Below are 16,118 nucleotides of genomic sequence, written 5' to 3'. Positions count from 1 at the left end.
TATTGATACTTCTGGTAATCTTGATTCCAGCTTGTGCTTCATCCAGCCCAGCGTTTCTCATGATGTACTCTGCATATAAGTTAAATAAGCAGGGTGACAATATACAGCCTTGACATACTCCTTTTCCCATTTGGAACCAGTCTGTTGTTCCATGTCCAGTTCTAACTGTTGCTTCCTGACCTGCATATAGGTTTCTCAAGAGGCAGGTCAAGTGGTCTGGTATTGCCATCTCTTTCAGAATTTTCCACAGTTTATTGTGGCTCAGTTATAGGTGGGTATGAATTTTTAATTCTTATACATTAGGAATGAATTGACTCCTTTTCAATTTATAGTGTCCTTTGACTATTGTCCTTTGACAAATTGTCAAAGGATACTAAATTCTATTATACCTGATATTAATACAGTCACCTCACATTTATTTTGGTCATCATTTTAATGGAATACCTTTTTCTATCCCTTCACTGTCAGAGTGTTTGTATCTTTGGGTCAAAAGTAAGTCTTTTAAGACCACATGTAGATGGGACATATGTTTCCATTCTGCCATTCTCTGCATTTTAATTGGCGATTTTAATCCATTAACATTCAAAGAAATTACAAGTAAGAAATGACTTACTTCTGCTATTTTGCTGATTTTATATATGTTGTATATTCTTTTAGTTCCTTAAGTTTAGTACTTCCTCTGTGTCCAAATGATACTTGATAGTGTACTCTTTAATTCACTTATTTTTAATTGGAGGAAGTTGCCTTGCACTAGCATGTTGGTTTCTCCCATAAATCAACATGGATCAGCCATAGGTGTTCATATGTCCCCTTCCTCTTGAAACACCCTCCTACCTCTCACCTCATCCCACCCCTCTAGGTTGTCACAGAGTACAGGTTTGGTCTTCTTGCATCATATAGCAAATTCCCACTGGGTATCTATTTTACATATGTAATGTAATCATTTTCATGCTACTCTCTCAATTCATCCCATGCTTGATATTGTACAATTTGATTCCCTTATCATGCCCTTTTCTGTACATCTTAAATTTACTTTCTTAGTGATTTTCTTGCAGGTTACAATTAACCTTATAAATTCACAGCAACAAATTTTGTATTAATACTAACTTAGCTTTGGTGTGCAATGTGTGATCAGTTTTGTCTGATTCTTTGCAATCTCATGGACTGCAGCCTACCAGGTTCCTCTGTCCATGGAATTTTTGAGCCAAGAATACTGGAGTATGTTGCTATATCCTCCTCCAGGTGATCTTTCTGACCCAAGGACCAAACCCAAGTCTCTTGCATTGGCAGGCAGATTCTTTACCACTAAGCCACCTGGGAAGCTTAGTGTCAATAGCATACAAATCCCTACTCCTTTATGTCTTTATCCCTCTTCCTTTATGTGGTTATTGTTTTAAAAAAATTACAATATTCCCATTAACATAGAATTATTCTTCTTTACGTTGGTCTTTTATATTGTGTAGGCAAATAAGAAGAATGTCAAACCTGAAATAAAATAATATTGGCTTTTATATTTACCTTTGTGGCTGCTTTACCAATGTCCCTTATTTATTTATATAGTTTTGATTTACTGATTACTGTCATTTCATTTCAGCTTGAAGGACTATCTTTGGTATTTCATTTAGAGTAGATATGCTAACAATAAACAATTTCATTTTCTGTTTATCTAAAGGCTATAATATTTACCTTTAACTTTTGTAGGATTACTTTGATAGACAGTGCTTGATTGACAGTTTTTTTTGTTTCAACATTTAAATGTACCATCCCATTGCCGTCTTCCTTTAAGATTCCTCATAAGAAATAAGCTATTAGTTATAGTGGGGATCTCTTACACATGATGAGTTCCTTTTCTTTTGCTGTTTTCAAGATTCTCTCTTTTACTTTTTTGTCATATTGGTTATGAAAAAACTTGGTGTGGATATATTTGACTTTAAGTTTCTTGGAGATCATTAATTGGATATACAGATTCATGCTCTCATCGAAGTTGAGAAATTTCAATCATTATGTCCTCAAATATTCTTTCTGCCCATTTCTCTCTCTCCTTTCCTTAAAGTGCTCCTATTGTGTCTATATTGGTACACTTGATGGCATACCACAGATGTAAACTTTATTTTTCTTCATTCTTTTCACATTTCTGCTCCTCATTTGGGATCATTCAATAGTCCTATCTTCCAGTTCACAGATTCTCTCTTTGCTTCTTGATTTTCTAATGACCTCTTCAGAGAATCTTGAATTTTAGTTATCGACCTTTTCAACTCCAGAGTTCCTTTCTGGTTCTTCTTAATAATTTCCCTTTATTGATATTTTGTTTGTTGAGTCATTATTCTCTTAGCTTTCTTTAGTTATTTTCTCAGTTACCTTTTGAACATATTTAAGACAATTTAAAGTTATTGTATACTACCAGTATGTCTGTTTCCTTTCAGCTTCAGTTTCTCCTTCCCTGTGAAAAACCCATAGTTTCTTGCGTATCTCGTACTCTTTTGTTGAAATTGGATACCTTTGATAATATTACGTGGTATCTCTGGAAATCAGATTCTCCCTACACCCAGATATCATTGCTTGTTGTTAGCTGTAGCTGCTTTAGTTTTCTAAACTATTTGACTATCTTGTGTGTTGTGTGGTCTCAGAAATTTTTATTAATTTAGTTCATGGTTATAGTTTTAACATGAGATTTTCTTAAACTTCCAGACCCAAGAAAAAAATAACAAAACAAAAATGTTCTTTGTCTTTGCCAATTGGCTCTGTTTCAGAACACTCCTCCCATGCTTTGTTGTTGATGTTCAGTGGCTACATCATGTCTGACTCTTTGGGATCCCATGTACTGCAGCACAATAGGCTTTGCTGTCCATCACTATCTCCTGGAGTTTGCTCCAACTTGTGTTCGTTGAGTTGGTGATGCCATCCAACCATCGCATCCTCTGTTGCCCCCTTCTCCTCCTGCCCTCAGTCTTTCCCAGCAACAGGGTCTTTTCCATTGAGTTGGCTCTTCATATCTAGTGGTCAAACTACTGGAGTTTCAGCATCAGTCCTTCCAATAAGTATTCAGGGTTTGTTTCATTTAGGATTGATTGGTTTGATCTCCTCGATGTCCAAGGGTCTCTCAAGAGTCTTCTCCAGTACCATAATTTGAAAGCATCAATTCTTTAGTGCTCAGCCTTCTTTATGGTACAACTCTCACATCTGTACATGACTAGTGGAAAAACCATAGCTTTGACTAGACGGGCCTTTGTCAGCAAAGTGATGTTTCTGCTTTTTAATATGCTGTCTAGATTTGTCATTGCTTTTCTTCCAAGGAGCAAACATCTTTTAATTTTGTGGCTGCAGTCAAAATTCACAGCAATTTTGGGCCCCACCCCCAAAATAAAATATGTCACTGTTTCCACTTTTTCTATATCTATTTGCCACGAAGTGATAGGGCCAAATGCCATGATCTTTGTTTTTTAAATGTTGAGTTTTAATGCAGCTTTTCTCTTTCACCCTCATCAAGAAGCTCTTTAGTTGTTCTTTGATTTCTGCCATTAGAGTCATATAATCTACAAATCTGAGGTTGTTGATATTTCTCCCAGCAACCTTTATTCTAGGTTGTGAATCATCCAGCACAGCATTTCACATGATGTACTCCACATGTAAGTTAAAGAAACAGGGTGACAGTATATAGCCTCGTGTCACTCCTTTCCCAATTTTGAGCCAGTCTGTTGTTCTTTGTAAGTTTTTAACTGTTGCTTCTTGACCCACATATAGGTTACTCAGAAGACAGCTAAGGTGGTCTAGTATTCCCAACTCTTTAAGAATTTTCCAGTTTGTTGTGATCCACACAGTCAAAGGCTTTAGCATCACAGAAGCAAAAGTAGATGTTTTTTTTCTGGAATTCCCTTGCTTAATCTTTGATACAACAAATGTTGGTAATTTGATCTATGGTTCCTCTGCCTTTTCTGAACCCAGCTTGTACATCTGGAAATTATTGATTCATGTACTGTTGAAGCCTAGCTTGAAGGAATTTGAGCATAACTTTACTAGCATGCTAGATGAGCACAACTGTATGGTATTTGAACATTCTTTGACATTGCCCTTCTTTGGGATTGGAATAAAAACTGAGTTTTTCCAGTCTTGTGGCTACTGTCGAATTTCCCAAATTTGCTGACATATAGAGTGTAGCACTTTAACAGCATCATCTTTTAGGATTTGAAATAGTTCACCTGGAATTCCATCACCTTCACTAAGTTTGTTCATAGTAACGCTTCTTAAGGCCCACTTGAGTTCCCACTCTAGAATGTCTGGGTCTAGGTGAGTGACCACACCATTATGGTTATCTGGATCATTAAGACCTTTTTTTTTTTTTTTTTTTTTTGTAGAGTTCTTCCATGTGTTCTTGAACCTCTTCTTATTCTCTTCTGATTCTGTTAGGTCCATACCATTTCTGTCCCTTATTGTGCCCATCTCTTCATGAAATGTTCCCTTTGGTACATTTGGTAAAATTTGTATCTCCAATTTTCTTGAAGAGATCTCTAGACTTTCCCATTCTGTCATTTTCCTCTGTTTCCTTGCATTGTTCACTTCAAAGCCTTGTTATCTCCCCTTGGTATTCTTTGGAACTCTGCATTCATTTAGTTATATCTTTCCCTTCCTCTTTTGCCTTTCTCTTCTCTTCTTTCCTCAGCTATTTGTAAGGCCTCCTCAGACAACCATTTTGCCATCTTGCATTTTGTTTTCCTTTGGGATGCTTATGGTCATCACCTCCTGTACAATGATATAAACCTCTGTCCATAGTTCTTCAGGCACTCTGTCTACCAGATCTAATCCCTTGAATCTATTCATCACCTTACTGTATAATCATAAAGGATTTGATTTAGGTCATATCTCAATGGTCTAGTGTTTTTCTCTACTTTGTTCAATTAAGCCTGTGTTTTGCAATAAGTAGCTCATGATCAGAGCCATAGTCACCTCCAGGTCTTATTTTTGCTGACTGTGTAGAGCTTCTCCATCTTTGGCTGCAAAGAGCATAATAAATCTGATTTTGGTATTGACCATCTGGTGATTTCCATGTGTAGAGTCATCTCTTGTGCTTATTCAGGTCATTTACAACTCTGCTTCAGCCTGTAAACTTACTGCTTGTGTTGAAGCTAAATTTCAGTTGAAACGTTTTGATCTTTCAGGTCTTTGCTGAGTATACATTCTACTTTTTGAAAGTTTTTAGCTTTCCAAATTTCCTAGTGTATTCAGGAACATTTCAGAGCTCTTTTTCCACAAAGTATCTTTCTAACCAGCTTTGCCTCCAAGGATTTTAGCATGCCTATTGTCTGTCCTCTTTCAGTATCCTATCATTTTGCCTTTTCATACTGTTCCTGGGGTTCTCAAGGCAAGAATACTGAAGTGGTTTGCCATTCCCTTCTCCAGTGGACCACATTCTGTCAGCCCTCTCCACCATGACCTGCCCGTCTTGGGTGGCCCCATGGGCATTGCTTAGTTTCATTGAGTTAGACAAGGCTGTGGTCCTAGTGTGATTAGATTAACTAGTTTTCTGTGATTATGGTTTCAGTGTGTCTGCCCTCTGATGCCCTCTTGCAACACCTACCGTCTTACTTGGGTTTCTCTTACCTTGGACAGGGGGTATCTCTTCACGGCTGCTCTAGCAAAGCACAGCCACTGCTCCTTACCTTGGATGAGGACTATCTCCTTACCACCGCCCCTCCTGACCTTGAATGTGGAATAGCTCCTCTAGGCCCTCCTGCATCCGCGCAGCCACCACTCCTTGGATGTGGGGTAGCTCCTCTCGGCTGCTGCCCCTGGCCTCGGGCATAGGGTAGCTCCTCTCATCTGCTCCTGCGCTGTCGCATATTACATAAACCAAACCTGCCTCCCAGTGCTCCACCAGGACCAGAGGCCACCTTGATGCCCAATCCAGGGCCAGGTGAAGTCCCTGCAGCAGCCACCTTGGCAGGCTCTGATCCCAGTGACAGAAGCCTCTGGCCAACACTTCCAGGATCTGGCTCCAGCCTAACTGCCCAAGCTATACCCGCCTCTCCCAGTGAGTACTGACTCCCCAGGTCAGTAGGTGCCCAATATGCTACTGGAGATCAGTGGAGAAATAACTCCAGAAAGAATGAAGAGATGGATCCAAAGCAAAAACAATACCCAGCCGTGGATATGACTGGTGATGGAAGCAAAGTCCGATGCTGTAAGAGCAATACTGCATAGGGACATGGAATTTAGGTCCATAAATCAAGGCAAACTGGAAGTGGCAAACAGGAGATGGCAAGAGTGAACGTCGACATTCTAGGAATCAGCGAACTAAAATGGACTGGAATGGGTAAATTTAACTCAGAGGACCATTATATCTACTACTGTGGGCAGGAATCCCTTAGAAGAAATGGAGTAGCCATCATGGTCAAAAGAAGAGTCCGAAATGCAGTACTTGGATGCAATCTCAAAAACGACAGAATGATCTCTGTTTCCAAGGCAAACCATTCAATATCAGAGTAATCCAAGTCTATGCCCAACCAGTAATACTGAAGAAGCTGAAGTTGAATGGTTCTATGAAGACCTACAAGACCTCTTAGAACTAACACCTAAAAAAGATGTCCTTTTCATTATAGGGGACTGGAATGCAAAAGTAGAGGAAGTCAAGAAACACCTGGAGTAACAGGCAAATTTGGCCTTGGAATACGGAATGAAGCAGGGCAAAGACTAATGAGTTTTACCAAGAAAATGCACTGGCCATAGCAAAAACCCTCTTCCAACAACGCAAGAGAAGACTACACATGGACATCACCAGATGGTCAACACCGAAATTAGATTGATTATATTCTTTGCAGCCAAAGATGGAGAAGCTCTATACAGTCAACAAAAACAAGACCAGGAGCAGACTGTGGCTCAGATCATGAACTCCTTATTGACAAATTCAGACTTAAATTGAAGAAAGTAGGGAAAACCACTAGACCATTCAGGTATGACCTAAATCAAATCCCTTATGATTATACAGTGGAAGTGAGAAATAGATTTAAGGGTCTAGATCTGATAGATAGAGTGCCTGATGAACTATGGATGGAGGTTCTTGACATTGTACAGGAGACAGGGGTCAAGACCATCCCCATGGAAAAGAAATGCAAAAAGCAAAATAGCTGTCTGAGGAGGCCTTACAAATAGCTGTGAAAAGAAGAGGAGAGAAAAGCAAAGGAGAAAAGGAAAGATATAAGCATCTGAATGCAGAGTTCCAAAGAATAGCAAGAAGAGATAAGAAAGCCTTCCTTAGCAATCCATGCAAAGAAATAGAGGAAAACAACAGAATGGGAAAGACTAGAGATCTCTTCAAGAAAATTAGAGATCCCAAGGGAACATTTCATGCAAAGATGGGCTCAATAAAGGACAGAAATGGTATGGACCTAACAGAAGCAGAAGATATTAAGAAGAGGTGGCAGGAATACACAGAAGAACTGTATAAAAAAGATCTTCACGACCAAGATAATCATAATGGTGTGATCACTCACCTAGAGCCAGACATCCTGGAATGTGAAGTCAAGTGGGCCTTAGAAAGAATCACTACAAACAAAGCTACTGGAGGTAATGGAATTCCAGTTGAGCTAATTCAAATCCTGAAAGATGATGCTGTGAAAGTGCTGCAGTCAATATGCCAGCAAATTTGGAAAACTCAGCAGTGGCCACAGGATGGGAAAAGATCAGTTTTCATTCCAATCCCAAAGAAAGGCAATGCCAAAGAATGCTCACACTACCGCACAATTGCACTCATCTCACATGCTAGTAAAATAATGCTCAAAATTCTCTAAGCCAGGCTTCAGCAATACGTGAACTGTGAACTTCTACATGTTCAAGCTGGTTTTAGAAAAGGCAGAGGAACCAGAGACCAAATTGCCAACATCTGCTGGATCATCAAAATAGCAAGAGTTCCAGAAAAACATCTATTTCTGCTTTATTGACTATGCCAAAGCCTTTGACTGTGTAGATCACAATAAACTGTGGAAAATTCTGAAAGAGATGGGAATACCATACCATGTGACCTGCCTCTTGAGAAACCTATATGCAGGTCAGGAAGCAACAGTTAGAACTGGACATGGAGCAACAGACTGGTTCCAAATAGGAAAAGGAGTACGTCAAGGCTGTATATTGTCACCCTGCTTATTAAACTTCTATGCAGAGTACATCATGAGAAATGCTGGGCTGGAAGAAGCACAAGCTGGAATCGAGATTGCTAGGAGAAATATCAATAACCTCAGATATTCAGATGACACCACTCTTATGGCAGAAAGTGAAGAGGAACTAAAAAGTCTCTTGATAAAAGTGAAAGTGGAGAGTGAAAAAGTTGGCTTAAAGCTCAACATTCAGAAAACGAAAATCATGGCATCTGGCCCCATCACTTCATGGCAAATAGATGGGGAAACAGTGTAAACAGTGTCAGACTTTATTTTTGGGGGCTCCAAAATTACTGCAGATGGTGACTGCAGCCATGAAATTAAAAGACGCTTACTCCTTGGAAGAAAAGTTATGACCAACCTAGATAGCATATTGAATAGCAGAGACATTACTTTGCCAGCAAAGGTCCGTCTAGTCAAGGCTATGAATTTTCCAATGGTCACGTATGGATGTGAGAGTTGGTCTGTGAAGAAGGCTGAGCGCCATCGAATTGATGCTTTTGAACTGTGGTGTTGAAGAAGACTCTTGAGAGTCCCTTGGACTGCAAGGAGATCCAACCAGTCCATTCTGAAGGAGATCAGCCCTGAGATTTCTTTGGAAGGAATGATGCTAAAGCTGAAACTCCAGTTTTGGCCACCTCATGTGAAGAGTTGACTCATTGGAAAAGACTCTGATGCTGGGAGGGATTGGGAGCAGGAGGAGAAGGGGACGACAGAGGATGAGATGGCTGGATGGCATCACTGACTCGATGGACGTGAGTCTGAGTGAACTCTGGAAGTTGGTGATGGACAGGGAGGCCTGGCGTGCTGCGATTCATGGGGTCACAAAGAGTCGGACAGGACTGAGTGACTGAACTCAACTGAAGTGATTGTCTGTCCCAAGTTTTAGCGTTTGCCCCAGGGGCTTACACATTTGCCTTTCTATTGTTTTGAGGAAGGAAAATCTTTTCCTGATCATAAAACTGATTGTTTTGTTAACAGTCTATCTAAAACAAAAACTGTGCCTTTAAGGCTCAAATTTCCAGTATTTTATTCTTCCATATATCATCTTGAGGACGTTATTGACAAATAACCTCTTTCTAAAGAGAATACTGGATTATTCTTGCATTTTATGGCAAAGAGTTACGCTACTACTGATTAGAAACAAATACCATCCCTTTATTGACAGAAAATAACGATGTGCAAGTGAGATGTTGAATTTGTGTCTGCGTGTGTTTTCCATCTCCAAGTGATGGTGACTTGGATTAACTCTGACATTATCATTTTATCATAAATACACTTGACCTTCAAGAAGAGTGTACTGATTAATACCTTGAGGATACAGCTGGAATTTTCTTCAAAGGGTTGTTCAGCCCCACGTTTATGGTGTCATGTTATAGACATGTCAGGTGAGTGTATGCTCCTCGGTTCTTTCTCGTCACAACAAAGATTTGGAGTGATGGACATTAAAGCCTTTAGCGCGTCACAGGTCTTGGGTCTTAGACAGACTGTGTTATAGCTCTTAGACAAATCAGTGTTACAGCTCTATTTTATTTAGAAAATAGCAAGAGAATCCATCCTCAAGGCTTGAGGGCATGCCGACCCACAGATGTGAAGAGAAGAGAGTGAGGGAGCGCTCCAGTGCACCGGAGAGAAAGAGAGAGAGAGCACGCTTTGGCTCCTCTTTTTATATGTTTTTTCCTCCCCCTGGGCCTGCCCTATGTAAATTGGGCTAGCCAGGAGTGCTGTTTGTTCTACTCGAGGTCCTCACTAAGGTCCTCGGACCTTCTTTTGACCTTCCTTTGTTCTATTTTCACGGAGTTTTCCCTTCCTTGTCTTTTAGCCACCGCCATTTTGGACTCCTGTTTCCTATTCTACCTACCTAACAGACAGAATGCTTTCCCAGGTGGTGCTAGTGGTAAAGAACCCGCCTGCCAATGCAGGAGATGTTAGAGACTCAGGTTTGATCTCTGGAGAAGGAAATGGCAACCCATTCCAGTATTTTTGCCTGGAGAATCCCATGGACAGAGGAACCTGTGGAGGTAAAGTCCATGCCATCACAAAGAGTTGGATATGACTGAAGCGACTTAGCACATACACAAAGTTGCTTCTCCAACCTGAAAGAGTCCTCAGTGAGGCAAAACAAAGTTAAGCTTCTGTGCCAATCTTTCAGGGAATCTGTAGGCATCCTGGAATCGATGAAGCATCCAGGCTGGAAGAAGAATAAGCTGGAATCAAGACTGCCAGGAGAAATATCAATAACCTCAGATATGAAGATGACACCACTCTTATGGCAGAAAGCAAAGAAATAAAGAACCTCTTGATGAAAGTGAAAGAGGACAGTGAAAAAGTTGACTTAAAACTCAACATTCAGAAAACTAAGATCATGTCATCCAGTCCCATCACTTCATGGCAAATAGATGGGGAAATAATGGAAACAGTGACAGATTTTATTTTTTTGGGCTCCAGAATCACTGCAGATCATGACTGCAGCCATGCAGTTAAAAGACACTTGCTCCCTGGAAGAAAATCTGTGACCAACCTAGACAGCATATTAAAAAGCAGAAACATTATTACATTGCCAACAAAGGCCCATCTAGTCAAAAGTATGGTTTTTCCAGAAGTCATGTATGTATATGAGAGTTGGACTATAAAGAAAGCTGAGCACCAAAGAATTGATGCTTTTGAATTGTGGTATTGTAGAAAACTCTTGAGAGTCCCTTACGCTGCAAGATCAAACTAGTCAATCCCAAAGGAAATCAGTCCTGAAAATTCATTGGAAGGACTGATGTTGAAGCTGAAACTCCAATACTTGGCCATGTAACATGAACAACTGACTTATTGGAAACTTTCCAACTTTCCCTGATGCTGGGAAAGATTGAGGGCAGGAGGAGAAGGGGACGACAGAGGATAAGATGGTTGGATGGCATCACCAACTCTATGGACATGAGTTTGAGTGAGCTCTGGTAGTGGTGATGTACGAGGATGCCTGGTGTGCTGCAGTCCATGGGGTTGTAGAGTTGGGCATGACTGAGCAACTGAACTGAACTAGACATCACACAAACTCAATTACTTTTGCATAAAAGTACTTCTCCTCCCTCTGGAACCAAGAACACATCTAAAAATCCAGAACACCATCTTCAAGACTGTCACTGCCCCCAGAAGGGCTGTGTGATAAAAGTAAATGAAAACTGCACAAAGCTGTCCAACTGACAGCTTCCTTTCTTCACTATAACTGAAGAGGAAAAGTTAAAATTTACAATAGCTTCCTACTCATTCTGCTTCTGTAACTCGGCTTGCTTCTTGCAAAGTCTGGATCACATAGGTCACGTAGTCTTGGAAAATGGAGACTTACAACCATGCTAGGAACTGAAGCTTATCACACTCATGCTTGCCCTGCTTTTGTAATTGCCTAGCAATGGCAACCCACTCCAGTACTCTTGCCTGGAAAATGCCATGGATGGAGGAGGCTGGTAGGCTGGAGTCCATGGGGTCGCCAAGAGTTGGACACGACTGAGTGACTTCACTTTCACTGTTCACTTTCATGCATAGAGAAGGAAATGGCAACCCATTCCAGTGTTCTTGCCTGGAGAATCCCAGGGACGGGAAAGCCTGGTGGGCTGCCATCTGTGGGGTCGCACAGAGTCGGGCACGACTGAAGTGACTTAACATCAGCAGGAGCAGCCCCTATAATCCTGCTTAACCATGCCTGTACCTGTAAAGGTCAGGCATTCCCCCCTACCTCCCTGTCCTAAGCACTGCTCCATGTGCATGAAACCACTAGTTTAAACCAGCCCATAAACAGTTAGCATCACTCACTATAGTCTGATGTCATGCACTGTCTATAAAAACTTTGTAACCCCTTTGTTCGGGGCTCACAGCTAGTGTTAACTCCTCTGGGCCCACCGGCATTCTCCAACTCTCTGACTGCAGTGCTTGGTTTCTCAGTTACTGGTTTCTGCAACATAACCATCAAATTAAGCTAAACCATTCTTACCTCTTCCCAGAAGATATCCCTGTTCTCTTTATAGGTCATCTCTTATGCATATTTGGCTCTGGTCAATGCATTCCCCATCAGAAGAATCTGCAGACTAAAAACTACAAATTTGATTATTTAATTTTTATGCTTAGAACATGTGAGAGTTTCACATAGGCACTTAGTCTAAAAACTAAGATGAGTCCAATAGATTTAAAGACTCTTCATGTTTGTGTTCCTGTCTCTTTCGACTTGTTAACCACCTTCTTTAGATCTCTACATTCGAGGTGTACTGGTCTCATCTCACTTTCTTGAATCAACCTTACAAACTCCTCCCTATTTTCTCTTCATCTCAGTGGTCTCTTTTTGCTTTTTGTTTCATTGTCTCTTTTACCTATGAGTTCTCAGGCTTGTTAAATCTCTCTGATACTCATTACCTCACTGTTCAACTAGTTACTTTCTTAGCTTCAGGTCTACTCAATGCTTACTTTAATAGAAATGACTATTGTTGCACTCTACACTCTTTTATGCAAAGCATTGTCACTAGATTGGCGACATCTGCATTACTGGTAGGATTGATACAAATGAAATATCTGTACAGCAACTTAGATATGCTGAAGATAGCTTGGGAGTTTGAAGTTTTGAGGCTAATGAGCAAGAATCAGTGCTTTAACAAGCTCTCTGGACAACTAGTAGATATGATCAAATTTCAGAATTACTTTTCTAGTGTAGTTTTATAACTTTCATAGCCTCTTGTATTTTCTCTTTTGAAATAGTTACCACTCATTTTTCAAGTTCTTTCTACCTCATTCTTTTAAAAGTTCCTTAAGAGCATGACTATAAGCATTTTTTATCACAACATAAATAAGAACTGAAATATATCTTTTGAAAGAATAAATTAGTTAATTCAATAATTGATTTTAGGACCATGTATTGCAAAGAATGGAAGACCTGCTGATGACCTCTGAGGTTTCTCCCTGTGATCTAGAATCCAGATCATTATTTCTCACATTGCTAGTGTCCATCGAAATTGCATAGAGGTTTTATTAAAATACAGATTCTAATTCAAGAGATGTAATTGTGAGACCTGAGATTCTGCATTTTTAACAAGGTTCCTGTTGATAGCTACTGCTATAATTTAGAATGTAATTTAAAGAGTATGCATAGCATATTCCTTGAGTATTTTGGTACATCAAATCTTTGACTAGAAGAACCAAATACACTTTTATTTTTGCTGACCTGTGCTTTAAGATAACCACTATGTTTCTTCCTGATATTGAGGTGAAGCTTTTTTTTTAGAAGTATACCTGTGACATATTCCTAAGTATACTATGTGGGTCAGGGCTCTTTGGTTTTCTGTGGATGAAAAAATAGGTTCAACCACTATTTCCTAATAGCCTTGCATGCCTTGAGCTATTCTGTTCTGTTCTTTTTAGTGCAATACACATCTTTTCAAACAATTTGTTGATGTAAAAAATAGTAAAAGAACTGGCTTGTCAAGAGTGGAGTTGATACTTGTCAATCAAAACAAACCTCTTGGGAAAAACAATCCAGATTCATTTTATTTGACTGTTTTCTGAAAGGCAAGGGCATTTTGAGAGGAGTTTGGTAATGAAGCAAGGAGAGCTTTAAGCCAGAATTGACAGGTAAAGCTTCAGCAAATTTATCTTAAATTATATATTTAAATAATACAAAAGGTGAAAACCACTTTAGGAAAGAATTAAATAATGAAAAGTTCAAAGAGACAGGCCCAGAGGCCTTGCTAATAACCATTTTATTAGCTGTGGGTCATTCAATAAGTCACTTAATTACTCTAGGCCTCATTATTTAAGTGGAATTGATAATTACTACTCATCTTGCATTATGGTTTTATGAATCAAATCAGGTAATACATAATAAAATCCTTAGTAGTACATGAAAATGTAAATGATTAGGATTAATTCATATTGTTGTTGTCATTCAGTCACTAAGTTGTCTGACTTTTTGTGATCCAATAGACTGCAGCATACTTGGCTCCTCTGTCCTCTACTATCTCCTGGAGTTTGCTCAAATCCATGTCCGTTGAGTCAGTGATACTGTCTAAACATCTCATCCTCTGCTGCCCCCTTCTCCTTTTGCCTTCAATCTTTCCCAGAGTCAGGCTCTTTGCCAGTGAGTCAACTCTTCACATCAGGTGGCCACAGTGTTAGAGCTTTAGTATCAGTCCTTCCAATGAATATTCAGGGTTAATTTCATTTAGGGTAGACTGGTTTACTCTCCTTGCTGTCCAAGGGACTCTCAAGAATCTTCTCTAGCACCACAATTCAAAAACAATAATCCTTCAGCGCTCAGCCTTCTTTATCATCCAGCTCTCACATTTGTACTTGATTGCTGGTAAAACCATAGTTTTGACTATTCAGACCTTTGTCAGCAAAGTGATGCCTCAGCTTTTTAATATGCTGTCCAGGTTTATCATAGCTTTCCTTCCAAAGAGTAAGTGTCCTAATTTCATGGCTGTGCTCACTGTCCCTGGTGATCTGCACTTCGTAATACATAGTAAGTGCAGCACTGTCCCCAAAGTCGTGTGCATCATCCGGGATCTTTACCATCTCTTTGAGAATAAGTACTTGACTGTCTGTGACTACTAGAAGCTGTGCTAACATTCTATTAATAGCATGACTTCAAAGAAGGACTAAAAAAAAAAAAAAACCACTTTAAAAATTGAGTAAATTAGAAAATGTGAGCCAGAACGTATCTGATTATTTTAAACAGCTTTTCTGACCTTAGATTTAGAGAAAGCTTATGAGGATTTCAAGAGTTATTTTAGAACTAAAATTAGATTCTGTGTAAGTTTTCTGTTTTAACACAGTGGTATTCTAAATTTGTACCTGGAAAGCATCTCTGGTCCTCCCCACCCACCTTAAATTATTAATACATATTAGAGGTATAGCATTGCCACCAAATAGTTTTGCAAAATGAATAATTATATCAAGGCCTCATTTTGTGCCCATGCTAAAAGAATCTTGGTAAAAATGTTTTAGTCTGGACACAAACTCATTTGTATAACAAAGTGAGAATTTCCACCCCCACCCTTACCCCCACATACACACAAAAGAATGAGGAAAATTAAGTGAGGGAAAGGGAACATTTAGAAAAGATGGGTGATTGTGACAATGGCATATGATTCCTATTTCTAGCCTCATTGAACTCAAAGTTGGGTATTAGAGTGAGAAGGTGACAATGCAAGGATGAATAAATGCTAATGAATGCTGCTCTACAATACTCTTAGGACACCAAGAGCAAGGCATGTTGGGACTATTACTAGGGTTAATAGAAAAGGCACTGGCAAATACGGTGCTCGGACTGCCAATGATGGATGCAGCAATTACAGTGTCAGTGGCAAGCATACCAGCTGTGATGCCTCACTAACTTCAATGTTAGGAACTGGGACCAGAGATTAATACTCAGGATCATTGCTACTGAGGTATCAGTGGTACTTTGAGTAGATAGCAACTCTGGTCACATAGCTCCTCCTTTTTGGATGTAGTGTTGATTAGAGACACCAGTGAAGCAGCAAAGAAAGAAAATAGACAACATCTGTTATCCAAGACAGTTAATCCTTGGAACACTCATCAAGCATCCTCTGGTCATTTCTAGACAATTTTAGGAGAAACATGTGGCAGGACAGATTTAGGTTAGAGATGTTGAGAGAGTGTCAGTGAAATGCTATTTTATTTTTCAGTTGTGATCTGAGAATCACTGGTCACATTTTGTATAATTTGGGTAAGCAAAAACATAACAAAAGCAATACTTCATTCTAATGCAAACAACACATTTAAAGTTTACTACAATAATATTTATTTTTTTTGGTAACAAGACTAATATGTTGAGAATCTAGTCTATTCTAGCCAATGCACTTACATCTAATCTTTATAATGAAAGGGCTTCATTCTTTGGTTACTTCAACTCTCTCAAATCAACAGGCTCCCTTCTTTACTCACATCACTCTGAATAACAAACTGTAATATCTTATTTAAACA

The sequence above is a fragment of the Bison bison genome, unplaced genomic scaffold, assembly GCF_000754665.1.
Source record: "Bison bison bison isolate TAMUID 2011002044 unplaced genomic scaffold, Bison_UMD1.0 scf7180017863702, whole genome shotgun sequence".
Classification (NCBI taxonomy): Eukaryota; Metazoa; Chordata; class Mammalia; order Artiodactyla; family Bovidae; genus Bison; species Bison bison.
This window is presented reverse-complemented; position numbering follows the sequence as displayed.